The sequence below is a fragment of the Ursus arctos genome, unplaced genomic scaffold, assembly GCF_023065955.2.
Source record: "Ursus arctos isolate Adak ecotype North America unplaced genomic scaffold, UrsArc2.0 scaffold_27, whole genome shotgun sequence".
Classification (NCBI taxonomy): domain Eukaryota; kingdom Metazoa; phylum Chordata; class Mammalia; order Carnivora; family Ursidae; genus Ursus; species Ursus arctos.
The window spans coordinates 37,592,812-37,606,272 of record NW_026622952.1 but is presented as its reverse complement, the minus strand read 5'-3'; the positions used below and the strand labels follow the sequence as shown (position 1 = coordinate 37,606,272).

Below are 13,461 nucleotides of genomic sequence, written 5' to 3'. Positions count from 1 at the left end.
TGGAAAATTGTGCTTCCTCAAAGCTCTCCAGATTATTCTGATGTGCTATAGGGTTTGAAGGCAATGCTATACCCTTGCCTTCCTCCGGAAGGGAAGGGAAGGGAAGGGAAGGGAAGGGAAGGGAAGGGAAGGGGAGGGGAGGGGAGGGGAGGGGAGGGGAGGGGAGGGGAGGGGAGGGGAGGGGAGGGGAGGGGAGGGGAGGGGAGGGGAGGGGAGGGGAGGGAAGGGAAGGGAAGGGAAGGGAAGGGAAGGGAAGGGAAGGGAAGGAGTGGGTGAGAAATAATCACACCCACCCCACTTTTCCTGTCTTCATTTAAAACAAAATGAGGGGAAATTGGGCTTCAAGTGTAATCTCTCAAAGCCTACCTAAGCGTTTCTACTGAATTCAGATCCAATCAAATTTTCCAACTAAGTAAGTGAAACAGCATGCAAGAAAAAGGAAATAATGGGTCCTGAATGCTTACTGATACTACACGGCTTGATATCTGTCCGTGTCTAACATACAAGGCCAATCTGAACCGCTTATTTCTATTGTGTGGGTTTTTTAATCTGAGAATCTCAACATCCCAGCCTTGCTCGTCTGCCACACGCAGAAGGCTGCCGGACCCAAGGAGCTGGCAATAACACAGCACTAACGGAAGCGCTTTTCTTTAAAAGATACTTTTTGTTGTGCTGAACAACTCCCACCATAAAGGAAAGAAGGTAGAGCCGCACACCCACTAGAGTTGACGTCTATTCCTCTTTTTTTTTTAAGAAACGAAACTTTATAGATATGGAAGAAGCTCTCTATTCTCTACCCCTCACTATCATTCTTTTCACTCTTCTCTGAGCAGGAACCACTTTTCTGAATTTGGAATTTAGTATTCTAGTCACATTATGATAGTTTCACTACATAGATATCCATAAGGAACATGGAATAATATTTGGCATTTTCTAAAATTTCTATAAATTATATTATGCTGTATGTAGCTTTTTGCAGGAAGGTGTTCTTTTTCAACCTTGTTTTTAAGACTTATATATTTGTATAGAAGGCAATTGCTGGGGCGCCTGGGTGGCACGGCGGTTGAGCGTCTGCCTTCGGCTCAGGGCCTGATCCCAGCGTTACGGGATCGAGCCCCACATCAGGCTCCTCCACTATGAGCCTGCCTCTTCCTCTCCCACTCCCCTGCTGTATTCCCTCTCTCGCTGGCTGTCTCTATCTGTGTTAAATAAATAAATAAAATATTAAAAAAAAAAGCAATTGCTCACTCGATTGAACTTTTATTCCACTCTAAATATTTTACAATGTTTTCTTCTTAAAGAATCTGTAGATCATTTCCAAATGTCGCTATTAAAACAATGCCACAGCGGACGGATACGCATTGGTCAGCTTCTGCTGGTATAACAACCCCCAAACTTCAGAGGCTTCCAACACAGAACACTTATTTTTCTATCAATGGGTCAACGGTTTGGCTGCAGCTGGATTCTAAGACTGGGGCAGGAGAGCCCACAGCAAAGGAAGACAGAAACAAGGGGCAGGGCTCGCGCCTCTCTCTGAGCATGCGCATGCCCTTTCCTGCCCCCACCCAAGCAACAGCAGCCTCAGCACCCCCTGGAATTTTGTCGGAAAGGCAGATTCTCAGGCCCCAACCCGGGCCTACTGAAGCGGAAGCTCCGAGGGTACAGTCCAGCTGTCTGTGTTTCAACACGCTCCTCGTGGCTCTGATGCCTGAGTTTGAGAACCACCAGCACGGAATAAAGGATTAACAGTAATGAACATCCTAGGGTAGGTTCTCTTTAATTTCCTTAAGGTAGGTGAATGCATGGATTTAAAAAAAAAATTTTTTAAGATTTTGTTTATTTCTTTGACAGCCAGAGAGGGAACACCAGCAGGGGGAGTGGGAGAGGGAGAAGCAGGCTTCCTGCTGAGCAGGGAGCCCCATGCAGGGCTCGATCCCAGGACCCCTGGATCATGACCTGAGCCGAAGGCACATGCTTAACAACTGAGCCACCCAGGCGTCCCTGGATGGATGTTTATTAAACAGTGGGATTCTTTTTTACAATATGGATTACATTACAAAGTATTCAAATTGTATGAACTATGAAACATGAGGGGAAACCAAGAGAAGCTACACTATTTATCGACATATTTATAAATAATCTTGATTCATGTGATAACTGAGTGTATTGCTGTTGATTTATAGGAAGATTCTACTTTGATTTATGCTTTTGTTTTATTACAACTGACCTTTGTGTGATCCCATTTTGTGAGGAAGTTCTTTGGATCAGAGTACTACAATATTGGTCTCTAAATGAATACTTCTACCAGAGTTCATTTTCTGGCTAATTTGCATCCAAATGGCCCTATCTGAAACACTGATAACAGGGCTAAAGATAGTTTAAAGACCCAGATCTTTGGAAGAAAGCGTATTAGAGTTCAGCATGAAGAGTTGTATTATGCTAGGAGATAAAATTTCCTATATAACAATTTTCTAATCTATGCCTTTTAAAGATATAATACAGACTTTTAGGTTATTGCTCAAATAAATAGAATTTGAATACATTTTACAACGGTTAATAGATAACAAATATATTTTAAAAGGGAGAAAGTGGAAACCTATATTTGAGGACATGCTACGTTGCAAACTTTTTCAGGTACTTACACATGTTATTTCAATAATCTATTGCCTAAATATTATCATGTAAGTGTTTAGATAGGAATACTAAGGCTCCGAGCCATGAAGTAACTTGTCCCACGTTACAAGTGGCAGCCTAAATCCCATGTTCTTTCCTCTGTATCACTGTATACCTCCCCAAAACAATTTTTCCATGAAGTTTCAATGAATAATGACTGGGTAAATGCATTTAAAAAGGAGCCTTCGCACATGGAAAGTGCAGCGCAAGTTTAACCAACCAAAGGGTCAAATCTGAGCCTAAAATTAAGTTAATTGGTAGGTAAGTTCATAGAACGTGTAAAAACATTCACCACTTTTTAAAGTTGAGCGGAAAACATTCAAATTAGCTCTCTACATTTGGCAATGTAATCTTGTCCAAAAATGAATTAGAGCAGCTTGCCAAGATAATGATCACAGTGGCACAATTTGTTATGAAAAAGCTGCTTAATGAAAAAAGCCAAGGATTTGTGGCCACTCTCCTGGGTGCTGTGTCTGCCTTGTCCTTTCTCAAGAAGTATCACGATCAGAGTCACTGTGTCCTCTGTACCCTGCCTGTCTGGGACGGCACAAGGGAACGTAATACTCAGCAATCTAAACACTGTGCTGTTAATAATAACTCTTGCTTCCCATAGCGAGTAGTGAAACTGAAGTTTGACAGAATGAAGGGTTAAAATAAAATGCAGTACCAAATAGAAGTCACCTGTATAGGAGAATTCAAAAACTAACTTTTCATCCATCTCAGAAGAATATTAAACTTGCAAAGAAAGAGTTTAGGGCATCCTAAAGATTTTCAAAAATGAGTTTACTTGAATTAGTAGACTCAAGTCTACCAAAAAGCACTCTGAACAGATGCACTTACTGTATTTAAAACATACACTAAAATTAAAACACTATTAAAAAACAGTATTAAAAATTTATTATTTGACAGGAAGTATCTAAGACCTAAAGGTAGTCCAGAATACATTCCCATATCTAAACCTGTCCAAAATACATACTCATAGTCTGAAGGCAAATTATGTACATTTTTACTTAAACAGGACATTTCAGAATAGAACATTTCTGGGGAAATGGGTATCTTTATATATATATATATATATATATATATATATATATATATATATACACACACACACACACACACACACTATAATATATAATATATGTAATCCTTATATCTTTATAATATATAATTTATTCTTTAAATATATATAATGTATATAATTTATATCAATGTATATAACATTATGTATTATGTATAAATATCTTTATAATATTTTATATCTCTCCTTTATTCCAGACAAAATTTAGAAACCTATTTCTCTCTTGTCTCTTCATAGTGGAAATAAACAGACCATAGATGACAAATGTATAAGTTCAAAAAAGGAAAATAAAAAAACAAACAGAGGTAAGCCAGTTACTTTGGCTTCTGTAGTCAAAGTATTCAGTTCATTTCCAGAACCTTTCATTTCCTATCCAAGCAATGTGACATCAGAGAGTGAGTGCCAAACGGAGCACACTGTAAACGCATTTTATAGCAGACTATTTAATCAAAATGCACTTTACCTCAGAGAGTCATTAAGAGATATGATTAAGGAGCCTTTCCAAAAAAAAAAAAAAATCAAGAAATGTTAAAAATAAATAACTAGTAACTTTCATCAAACTAAAGATTGAGCAGTGAGGTTTTTGATAGGTTTTCTGCATAGGTGCTATGCGCTGTGTGGTAGACATTAAATATTGAACCCCTAAAAGATCATACTTCCTAGGACCTGACCAGGTGGTAGTGGCCGCAATCTTGGAATATTACGCTATAAATGATTTATGAGGTCATGACAAAACTAGTTTTTCATAGGATCATTTCTAGTTATTATCTGAGATGTATAGGGCTTTAGAGAACCATTCCTTGAGCTCTTAATAATATTCTCCCCAACACAGTGATGTCATCCACTTACACTGTTGGCTTGTCACTTCTCGACAATGTACTGAAATTTGAAGGGGTTGCTGAGATCCCTTGAAGCGCTCTCTCCAATGGTAAATCTGCTACAAGATAAAAGGCATTTTTCTCCCCACTGTCACAGCTTTAAGTTTGGTAATAACCGATCCATAAAATTAACAGTAAACATCCGGGCGCCTGGGTGGCTCAGTTGGTGAAGCATCTGCCCTCGGCTCAGGTCATGATCCCAGGGTCCTGGAATAGAGCCCGGCATTGGGCTCCGTGGTCAGCAGGGAGCCTGCTTCTCGCTCTCCCTCTGCTGCTACCCCTACCCCCACTCATGCTTTCTCTCTATCTCAAATAAATAAATAAATGAAATCTTTTTTAAAAACAAACACAGTAAACATCCAATAAGCAAGTTCTTCCTTGAGCTGGAGCTGCTAGACCCTAGCCCACCTCTGCCCTGTTATTGCAAGGAGAGTAATTATCACACACTGACATTGTTTTGTTTTGGTTTTTACGCTCACTATGAAATTTGGGGAGGGTATGAACTGTAGAATTAGATGATGATCCCATTAACACAAATGTCTTCAACAGGATCCTTCAGTTCATTAATCTCCAATAAAGTAATCTATTTAGGACATTGTCGGAATAGCCTTGAGTCACTTAACACGATGGTATAATGATCCCCTGAGACTCACCCCACATTAAATTAATCTGGAGGGAATGTTTTTCTCCTGGTGTCTAAGCTTCCTAACCTCTTCTACCTCTGCTGTGCTGGAGAATTCCATAAATGTCAGCCAGCTGGACTCAGACTGTGCTATTTCCTAACATGATAGCAGAAAATGGGACAAGAACCCAGAATGTATGTCGCCTGTCTCTGGTCCCATCATCTCACTGTCAACTTTCACTTGCAGTTAGGGCAGCTAAATAAAAGATGGGAGTTGGCAGGAACCTAGTATCTTTCACTTGCCCCTCTACCTCCTGCCCTTCCGCACTCAGCTCTGTGTCCCGGAGATCGGGCTTTGTGGATTATATCAATGGTTTTCTTTGCTCTTTGGCTTCCCTGAGGAGCTCAGATGGAAACTGGGGGAGGGAGGCTAATGAAGTCAGGGTACTTGTTCCCCTGGTTCCCTTCCTGTGTGGTTACCTTGGATTGCCTGTGCCCTTCCGTGGCAAGTCACTTCTTTCTCACGGTGGCTAAACCTGACTCTTTCCTTCCTGGTTTCTAGGTACCCCCCCCCCCCTTCAGGCTATATTATATTACAAAGTAATAGTAATCCAGACTCTGTGGTACTTGCACAAAAACAGACCAATGGAAAAAAAAAAGAAAGCCCAGAAATAAACCCAAGTATACAGTGATAACTCTTTTTTATTAATTTTATTTTTAAGCAATCTCCACTGCCAACATGGGGCTCAAACCCACAACCCTGAGATCAAGAGTTGCATGCTCTACTGACCCAGCCAGCCAAGTGCCCCAGTGTTAACTAATTTTCAACATGGACATCTGGAATATACAATGAGTAAAAGAGAGTCTCTTCAATGAATGGTGCTGGGAAAACTAAATATCTACATGCAAAAGAATGAAATTGGATCTTATCTTACACTATACACAAAAATCTACTCCAAATGGGTTGAACACTTAAACGTAAGATCTGGAACGGGTCAAACTCCTTGAAGAAAACATGGGGGGAAAGCTCCTTGACATTGGTCTTAACTATGATTTTTTGGATATGATATGAAAAATACAAACAACAAAACCAAAAATAAACAAGGTCTACATCAAACTAAAAAGCTTCTGCATGTCAAAGAAAACAAAATGAAAAGGCAGCCTAAAGAATGGGAGAAGATATTTGCCAGCCATATATCTGATAAGGGGTTGGTGTCCAAAATATATAAGGAACTCATATAACTGAATAGCAAGAATAAGAATAAATGGTTTAAAAATGGACAGAAGACTTGAATAGACATTTATTCCAAAGAAGGCATCCAGATGGCCAACAGACACGTGAAAAGATGCTCAACATTACTCATTACCAGGGAAGTGCAAATCAAAAGCACAATGAGAGATCCCCTCACACTTGTTAGGGTGGGCCTTATCAAAAAGACAAAAGATAACAAATGTGCGGATGTGGAGAACAAGAGGAGCCCTTGGGCGCTGTTGGTGGGAATGTAAATCGGTACAGCCACTATGGAAAACAGTATGGAGGTTTTCCTCCATAAAAATTAAAAACAGAACCACCACATGATCCCACAATCCCTCTTCTAGGCAGATAGCCAAAGGAAATCAAACCAATACCTCGGAGGGATATCTGCACGCCCATGTCTACTGCAGCATTATTTGCAACAGCCAAGATATGGAACAGCTTTAGTCTCCATCGATAGATGAATGGATAAAGACATGGTGGTTTATATATATAAGGAATATTATTCAGCCTTTAAAAAGGAGGCGATCTTGCCATTTGCAGCAACATGGGTGAACCTGGAAGACATTATGCTCAGTGATATAAGGCAGACATAGAAAGAAAAAGACCGTATGGTCTCACTTAGGTGTGGAAGCTACAAACAGTCAAAATCATAGAAGCAGAGCGTAGAACCATAGTTACCAGGGGTGGGGAGATGAGGAAAATGGGGAGATATTGGTCAAAGGGTACAGAGTTTAAGTGTTGTGGGATGGAAAAGTCTAGAGATCTAATGTCACCGTGATGACTACATCTAACAGTACTGTGCCGTGGGTGGAGATTCGCTCAGAGCATAGATCTCAGAAGGTGCTCTTGGCACGCACACACAAAAAACGTTAATTATGTGAGGAGATGGGTATGATTTTTTGTTTTAGTTTTTATTTATTTATTTGAGAGAGATGGAGAGTGAGAGACAGAGCGAGTTCGGGGCAGGGAGGGAGAAGCAGACTCCCAACTGAGCAGGGAGCCCGACGCCGGGCTCCACCCGTGGCTCCCGGGATCAGGACCTGAGCCGAAGGCAGACACTTAGGCCACCGAGCCACCCAGGCGCCCCCAGGAGGTGGGTATGTTGATTAGTGTGACTCCAGTACTCATTTCACTATGTGTGTGTATATCAAAGCATCATGTTGCACACGATATACAGCTTTTGTTTTTTTAAAAAAAAAGGGTTCAGGATGCTATTAGCTTCAGGATGCTGCACTGTCCATTGTGATTCGCGTAGGCTAATGGTTCTCATGCTCTAACACATACTGGACTCGCCTGAAAGGCTTGTGAAAGCCGATTGCGTGGCCCACGACCAGAGGCTTGGCTTCAGCAGGTCAGGTGCCACCGACCTTTGCATTTCTAAGTTCCCAGGTAATGCTGGTGCTGCCGGTCAGAGACCACACTTTGAGAATCACTGCTCTGTACGGACACCTTTGCTTACGAAGAGTATAGGCAAACGGTGTCTGGTAATAGCTGCCAGGAAACCACGCCCAGGGTTGCCAACAGCTGGTTTGAGAGAGATAATTAATAGGCCTGCTTGTATCAGTTAGGGTCCCAACTGGAAACAGATGGCACACTTCAAATAGGATAATTCCCTACAGCCAATAAGTGAATGTGCCTGGGGTTAGGCCCTGGGGTTTTGTCCTGAAGACCTAAGCACACGGGTACAAAAACGGAACTCTGCCCATCTCCACACACACTCACTTAAAACAGCTGCCACAAGGTCAAGTTACGAGGTTGCAGCCGTCTGTACTCTAGCTTCAAGGCCCCGGTAAGTGTCTTAGCTGGATATTCTGCAACCTTGTTCGTTTGTTTGTTTCCTAAGAGTACCTGGTAGCTTTGGCCTCTTGATCCCACCAATTCATCTTTACTCAAAGCATGACTCATAGGATTTTAAGTGTCTAGGAAAGATTTCTTGTGACGGGTCAGACTTTATCTAGGTAGTTCTGTCCTGTCTCCCTCCGTCTGAGCTACGGCCCCTTCCCCTACTACCTACTGTAACAGCCTGTTCTCATTGCAACACATGTGCACAGGGTCATTTTATTTCTCTCCATCTCTGAATTTGAGGTTGTATTCATTCTTGCTATCTTCCATTTCTCTAAATACCTGTCAAAAGGTATTCAACAGACACACTGACAGCTTTAGGTTACAGATGATCTCTGTGTGGTCCTAATTATGATAGCATTTTCCTTTGCTTGTTTCATTTTGGTATTACATATTTTTAATAGTAATATATTTTTAAGAAGAGCTTATGTAAAATAAGTAAATAAGCACAGGACAGATATAAGCATCTAGGAACCCATTGCCCATCTCAGGACTAGAACATTGTGTATCAGAACATATCTCCCCATCACATCCACCAGCCTTCTCTCAAGTAGCTATGAACCTTTTTAAAAACTAATATGGTATATGTGTATTTTCCTAAGCAACATATTGTTTAGCTTTGCTGGATTTTGGACAAATTTTCTTCAATTTCTACTTCTCACACCATATTTTCTTTCTAAAAATCATTCATATTGTTACATGTAACAATAGCACTTTCGTTTTCCCTGTGAAAATTTCACAATGCGAAGATGCTGCAATTTAGTTTTTCATTCTCTTGTTGCATCTCTTGCTGTGTGTACAGTTTCCAGTTTTTTGTTATTACAAACAAAACTGCTATACCTTTTTGGGGGCACGTGACGGGCTCAGTTGGTGGAGCATGGGACTCTTGACCTCGGGGTCAAGAGTTTGAGCCTCGTGGGGTGTAGAGATTACTTAAAACTACAATTGTAAAAAAAAAAAAAAAAAGAACCGCAGTAGTTTCTTACAGGTGTCTCTTGGGTATGTGTTTCAGAGTGCCTCTGGGGTGGCTAACCCTGGTGGTACAGTCGCTGAATTATGAGGAGGTGTGCAGATTCACGAGGCAATACCCAATCGTTCTGCAACATACGTGCATCCCTTTAGAATCCTACCAGTATCGTATGAGAGTTCCTGTTGAGCCATACCTTCACCTCGGATACAATCAGACATCCTAATTTTTGTCAGCATGGTTTGTGTATAAGGGTATTACATTGAGGACTTAACTTTCATTTCTCTAACAACAAAAGAAAGTTTCTCTTCTTAAGCATTGTTTTAGTTTCTTAGGGCTGTCTTTTACAAATTACCATTACCGGCTGGTGTGAAACAACAAAGTGTATTCTCCTGTGGTCCTGGAGGCCAGAAGCCCAAAGTCAAGGTGTCGGTAGAGGCGTGCTCCTTCTGATGGCTCTCGGGAAGGATCCTTCTTTGCATCTTCCAGTTTGTGGTGGCACCAGGCATTCCTTGGCTTGTGGCTGCATGGACCCAGTCTCTGCCTTTGCCTTCCTGTGGTCTTTTAGCTCCGTGTGTCTCTCACCTGAATGTCTTATAAATCCACTTGCCATTGGATTTAGGCTTACCTGAATATTCAAGGATGATTGAAACGATCAAGACTCTTAATTTATTACATCTGCAAAGACCCTTTTTCCAAAAAGGTCACGTTCACAGGTTTTAGGGATTAGGACATGGACAGTTATTTTGCAACCCACAATTTAACCCACTACATGTACAATCACAGTTCATGTCTTCTTCCGAATTACAGGTTTGTGATTTTCCCCATTATTCTATTGAATCTTTCCTATTTTTCTATCGAGTCTTTTTGTTTTTGATTTGTAGGATTTCTTTATATTAAAGATATTAATTTTTTTGTTAATTACATTTATTAAATGAGCATTATCCCAGCCCGTGAATTTGCATTTACACTTTTTAAAATGGTGTCTTTTGGAGGCACCTCGGCGGATCAGTTGGTTGAGCATCTGAATTGGCTTAGGTCCTGATTTCTGGGTCCATGATTTCGAGCCCCGTGTGGGGTTCCCCGCTCAGCGGGAAGTCTGCTTGTCCCTCTCCTCATGCCCTCTCTTTCTCTCTCAAATAAATAAATAAAATCCTTAAAAATAAATAAGTAGATAATAAAATAATGTCTTTTGGGGTGCCTAGGTGGTGCCATCAGTTAAGTGTCAGACTCTTGGTTTTGGCTCAGGTTGTAATCTCAGGGTCATGAGATCAAGCCCCGAGTTGGGCTCTGAGCTCTGCAGAGAGTCTGCTTGAGATTTTCTCTCCCTACCCCTGTGCCCCTCCTGCTCTCTCTCTCTAAAATAAATAAATACTTTAAATAAATAAATAAATAAAATAAATAAAATGATGTCTTTTGATAAACAGAGGTTCTTAATTTTTATGAATTGAATTTCTCAATCTTTTCTTTCATGGTTAGAACATAGTGTGTCTTATCTAGTAAATCCTTCCATAGTCCAAAATAAATTATTTTCTTATATTTCCTTCTAAGTATTTTAACAACTGGCCTTAAAGCCTTACATCTTTAATTCATCAAGGGAGAATTTTTGTGCATAGTATGAGCTAAGAATCTAATTTTACTGTTCTCCATGGAGGGGATAACCACTGCCCTTCATCCTGACTCAGTGTCAGCAGCACCGGTGGATAGCTTACGACCAGAGGACTGTGAGCTTGAGGCTATGAGGCATGATCTGACATGACAAAGGGATTTTATGTTAAGGATACAGTCGATGTTTAAGTGACATCAGCTTTATTACAGAGCACAATTCAACATGTGTCATTTAGAAAGAATAAGAAAATCCAGATGAACATTCCTGCTCTACCAGCAGCATGACATGCATGGCGTCCTACAAGCCTCAACTAATTCAATCTTGTATACACTTAAGTCTATCTCTAGGAAGGTTTAACTATCATCGCAAGTAACTTACGGTAGTTGTTTTGGCATTAGCAGTCTCATATTTACCAAATGACATCACTAAATAAAGTAGTGCGAAGAAACACTCAGGTCATTAACTCTTTCTCACCCATCAGGTGGATGAATCATCAGCGCCCCGTGTAGTTAAGGTAATCGTGGGCACATTTGGTTCATTGTAAGCCTGTTCAATCAACCATGCAAATTAGCCAGTCGTGTGAGACAGTCCATTGAACTGATAATTTTGTGTGTAATAAATTGCATACATACACGCAAAAGGAAATCTATCTGAGGTCTCAAAAAACCCAGTTTATAAAATGCATTTTTTTTTCATACAAGGAAGGAAATATTACTTCAAGTCAACCCATAATTTCTGGACATCATAAAAACACAAGTCTTTCTTTGGAAATCATAACTGGTAAAGATAGCCTGCTCATGATTTTTTATATACTGTGTTCTTTTCGACCCTGTTTTGAAATAGTCATTTGTTGGATTAGAAACCTTTACATGTGTTCTGTCCAAGATGGTTAGCCATTAGCCACCTTTGACCATTTAAATTTAAATGATTCAAAGTTAAGTAAAATGAAAAATTCAACCCCTCGTTTTGTACTAGCCATATGTCAAGTACTTAGCACCATATAGAATGGCAGAGATGGAACATTTCCATCCGCACACAAAGTCCTTTTGGATGGTGGTGGTCTAGATACTTTCTTTCACTCTACTGGTATGGCTCTAACATTCATGTAGTACTTTGAAGTTTTTTCATCCATGCTTATACTGAGTCCTTACTGTGTTATTGGTAAGAAGCTATTATTCAAGATTTCTTTATCTGTTGCTGAGCAACAAAGTCCCCCCAACACAGCAGTTTAAAATAACAAACACTTACTATCTCACATAGTTTCTGAGGGGTAGGGGTCTGGGAGCAGCTTCATTGGGTGATCTGGTTCAGGGTCAGTCATGAGTCTGCAGTCAGGCTGTCTCCGGGGCTGCATGCATCCAAAGGCTTGACTGGGGCTGGTGGACCCGCTTCCTTCTTGGAGTTCCAAGTTGGTTGGAATCGTGGTTGTTGGAAGACTTCCGTTCTTCACTATGGAGTTTTTGGGCTTGTCGCAGAGCAAATAATGAAAAAGAGAGTTCGTTGACTTTTATAACCTAATCTCAGAAGTGACATACCATCACGTAGGCTTATTCTACTGTCACAGACCCTGGTTGGTAAGATATGGGAGGAGATTACACAAAGGTGTGCAAGTCACAAGTGGGGATCCCTGGGGCCCCCATCTTGTAGTCCAGCAAATCACGTCACTACTTATGAAGCTCAGTAACTTGCCAGTAAATGTTAGAGGCAAAATTCTCCCTTAAATCTTCTGACTTTTATCTCCTTTCTTCTCTAGCACTCTGCCTTCCCCCATTCAGGCACCGCCTCAACCTCTTCAAACAGTTTGGCTTCTTTATAAACCAGTGACACAGACTAATAATGTTAACCTGCAAACATTACAGCTGAGATTCAAAAGGTCGTAGACGCTTGATTAATAACAGTTGTTCCTCTCCTTTTCTTTGCTTGATTCAGGAAAAACGATTACAGGAGAGTAGAAACAACAGAAGGAGCCTGCTACTGACAAAGATTCTCTGCTGGACCAAACTCTAGACAGGCTTCTCTAAGCCCTCTAGGCCTCGACCTTGGTGTCTGTCCTTGCCAGACCAGCATCACTCAGTTGTAGCTAGAAATCTGTTAAGTCGGCATAGTCAGAATCTCCCACCCTGGATATCTGATCAACTGTCGTCATCCCCACCATGTCCCAGGTAATATTGGATCACCTTGGCTGCCTTCAGCAAGAATCCTCCTGTCCCATCCATTTGGCCAGAATCCTCTCTCACTCCCCTTACCTTACAAAGATTGCTTTGTTCTTTGTCTACTCGTACAGGAGAAGAGAAGAGGCTTTCTACACATTGTTGCTTATGAAATGGGCAGAAGCAGACTATCTTCTTTCCTAAACATATAAAACAATACAGCTGACTTAAAGATTGCCATATCTTCAACCATAGCTTATCTTAATTAAAAAAAATTTTTTTTAATGATTCTATTTCAATAAAGGGCAAAGTGTGGACAAAGCGGGCCATGTTAATTTAAACCAATTTCACTTTTTGGCTGGGCATGGGATATTTGTCAAT

The 13,461-nt window shown here is 40.7% G+C and overlaps 1 long non-coding RNA gene across 2 annotated transcripts; it reads left to right on the top strand.

The window, feature by feature from the left end:
- The first annotated feature begins 264 nt into the window (after positions 1-264).
- On the top strand, positions 265-10,270 carry LOC130541902 (uncharacterized). 2 transcript variants are annotated; one of them, XR_008955995.1, is made up of 3 exons: positions 265-1,765; positions 3,992-4,059; positions 5,977-10,270. It is a non-coding gene; the product is annotated as an uncharacterized LOC130541902 (long non-coding RNA). The 2 variants fall into 2 exon arrangements; XR_008955994.1 differs by having other exon boundaries at positions 3,952-4,059.
- The last annotated feature ends 3,191 nt before the right edge of the window (positions 10,271-13,461 follow it).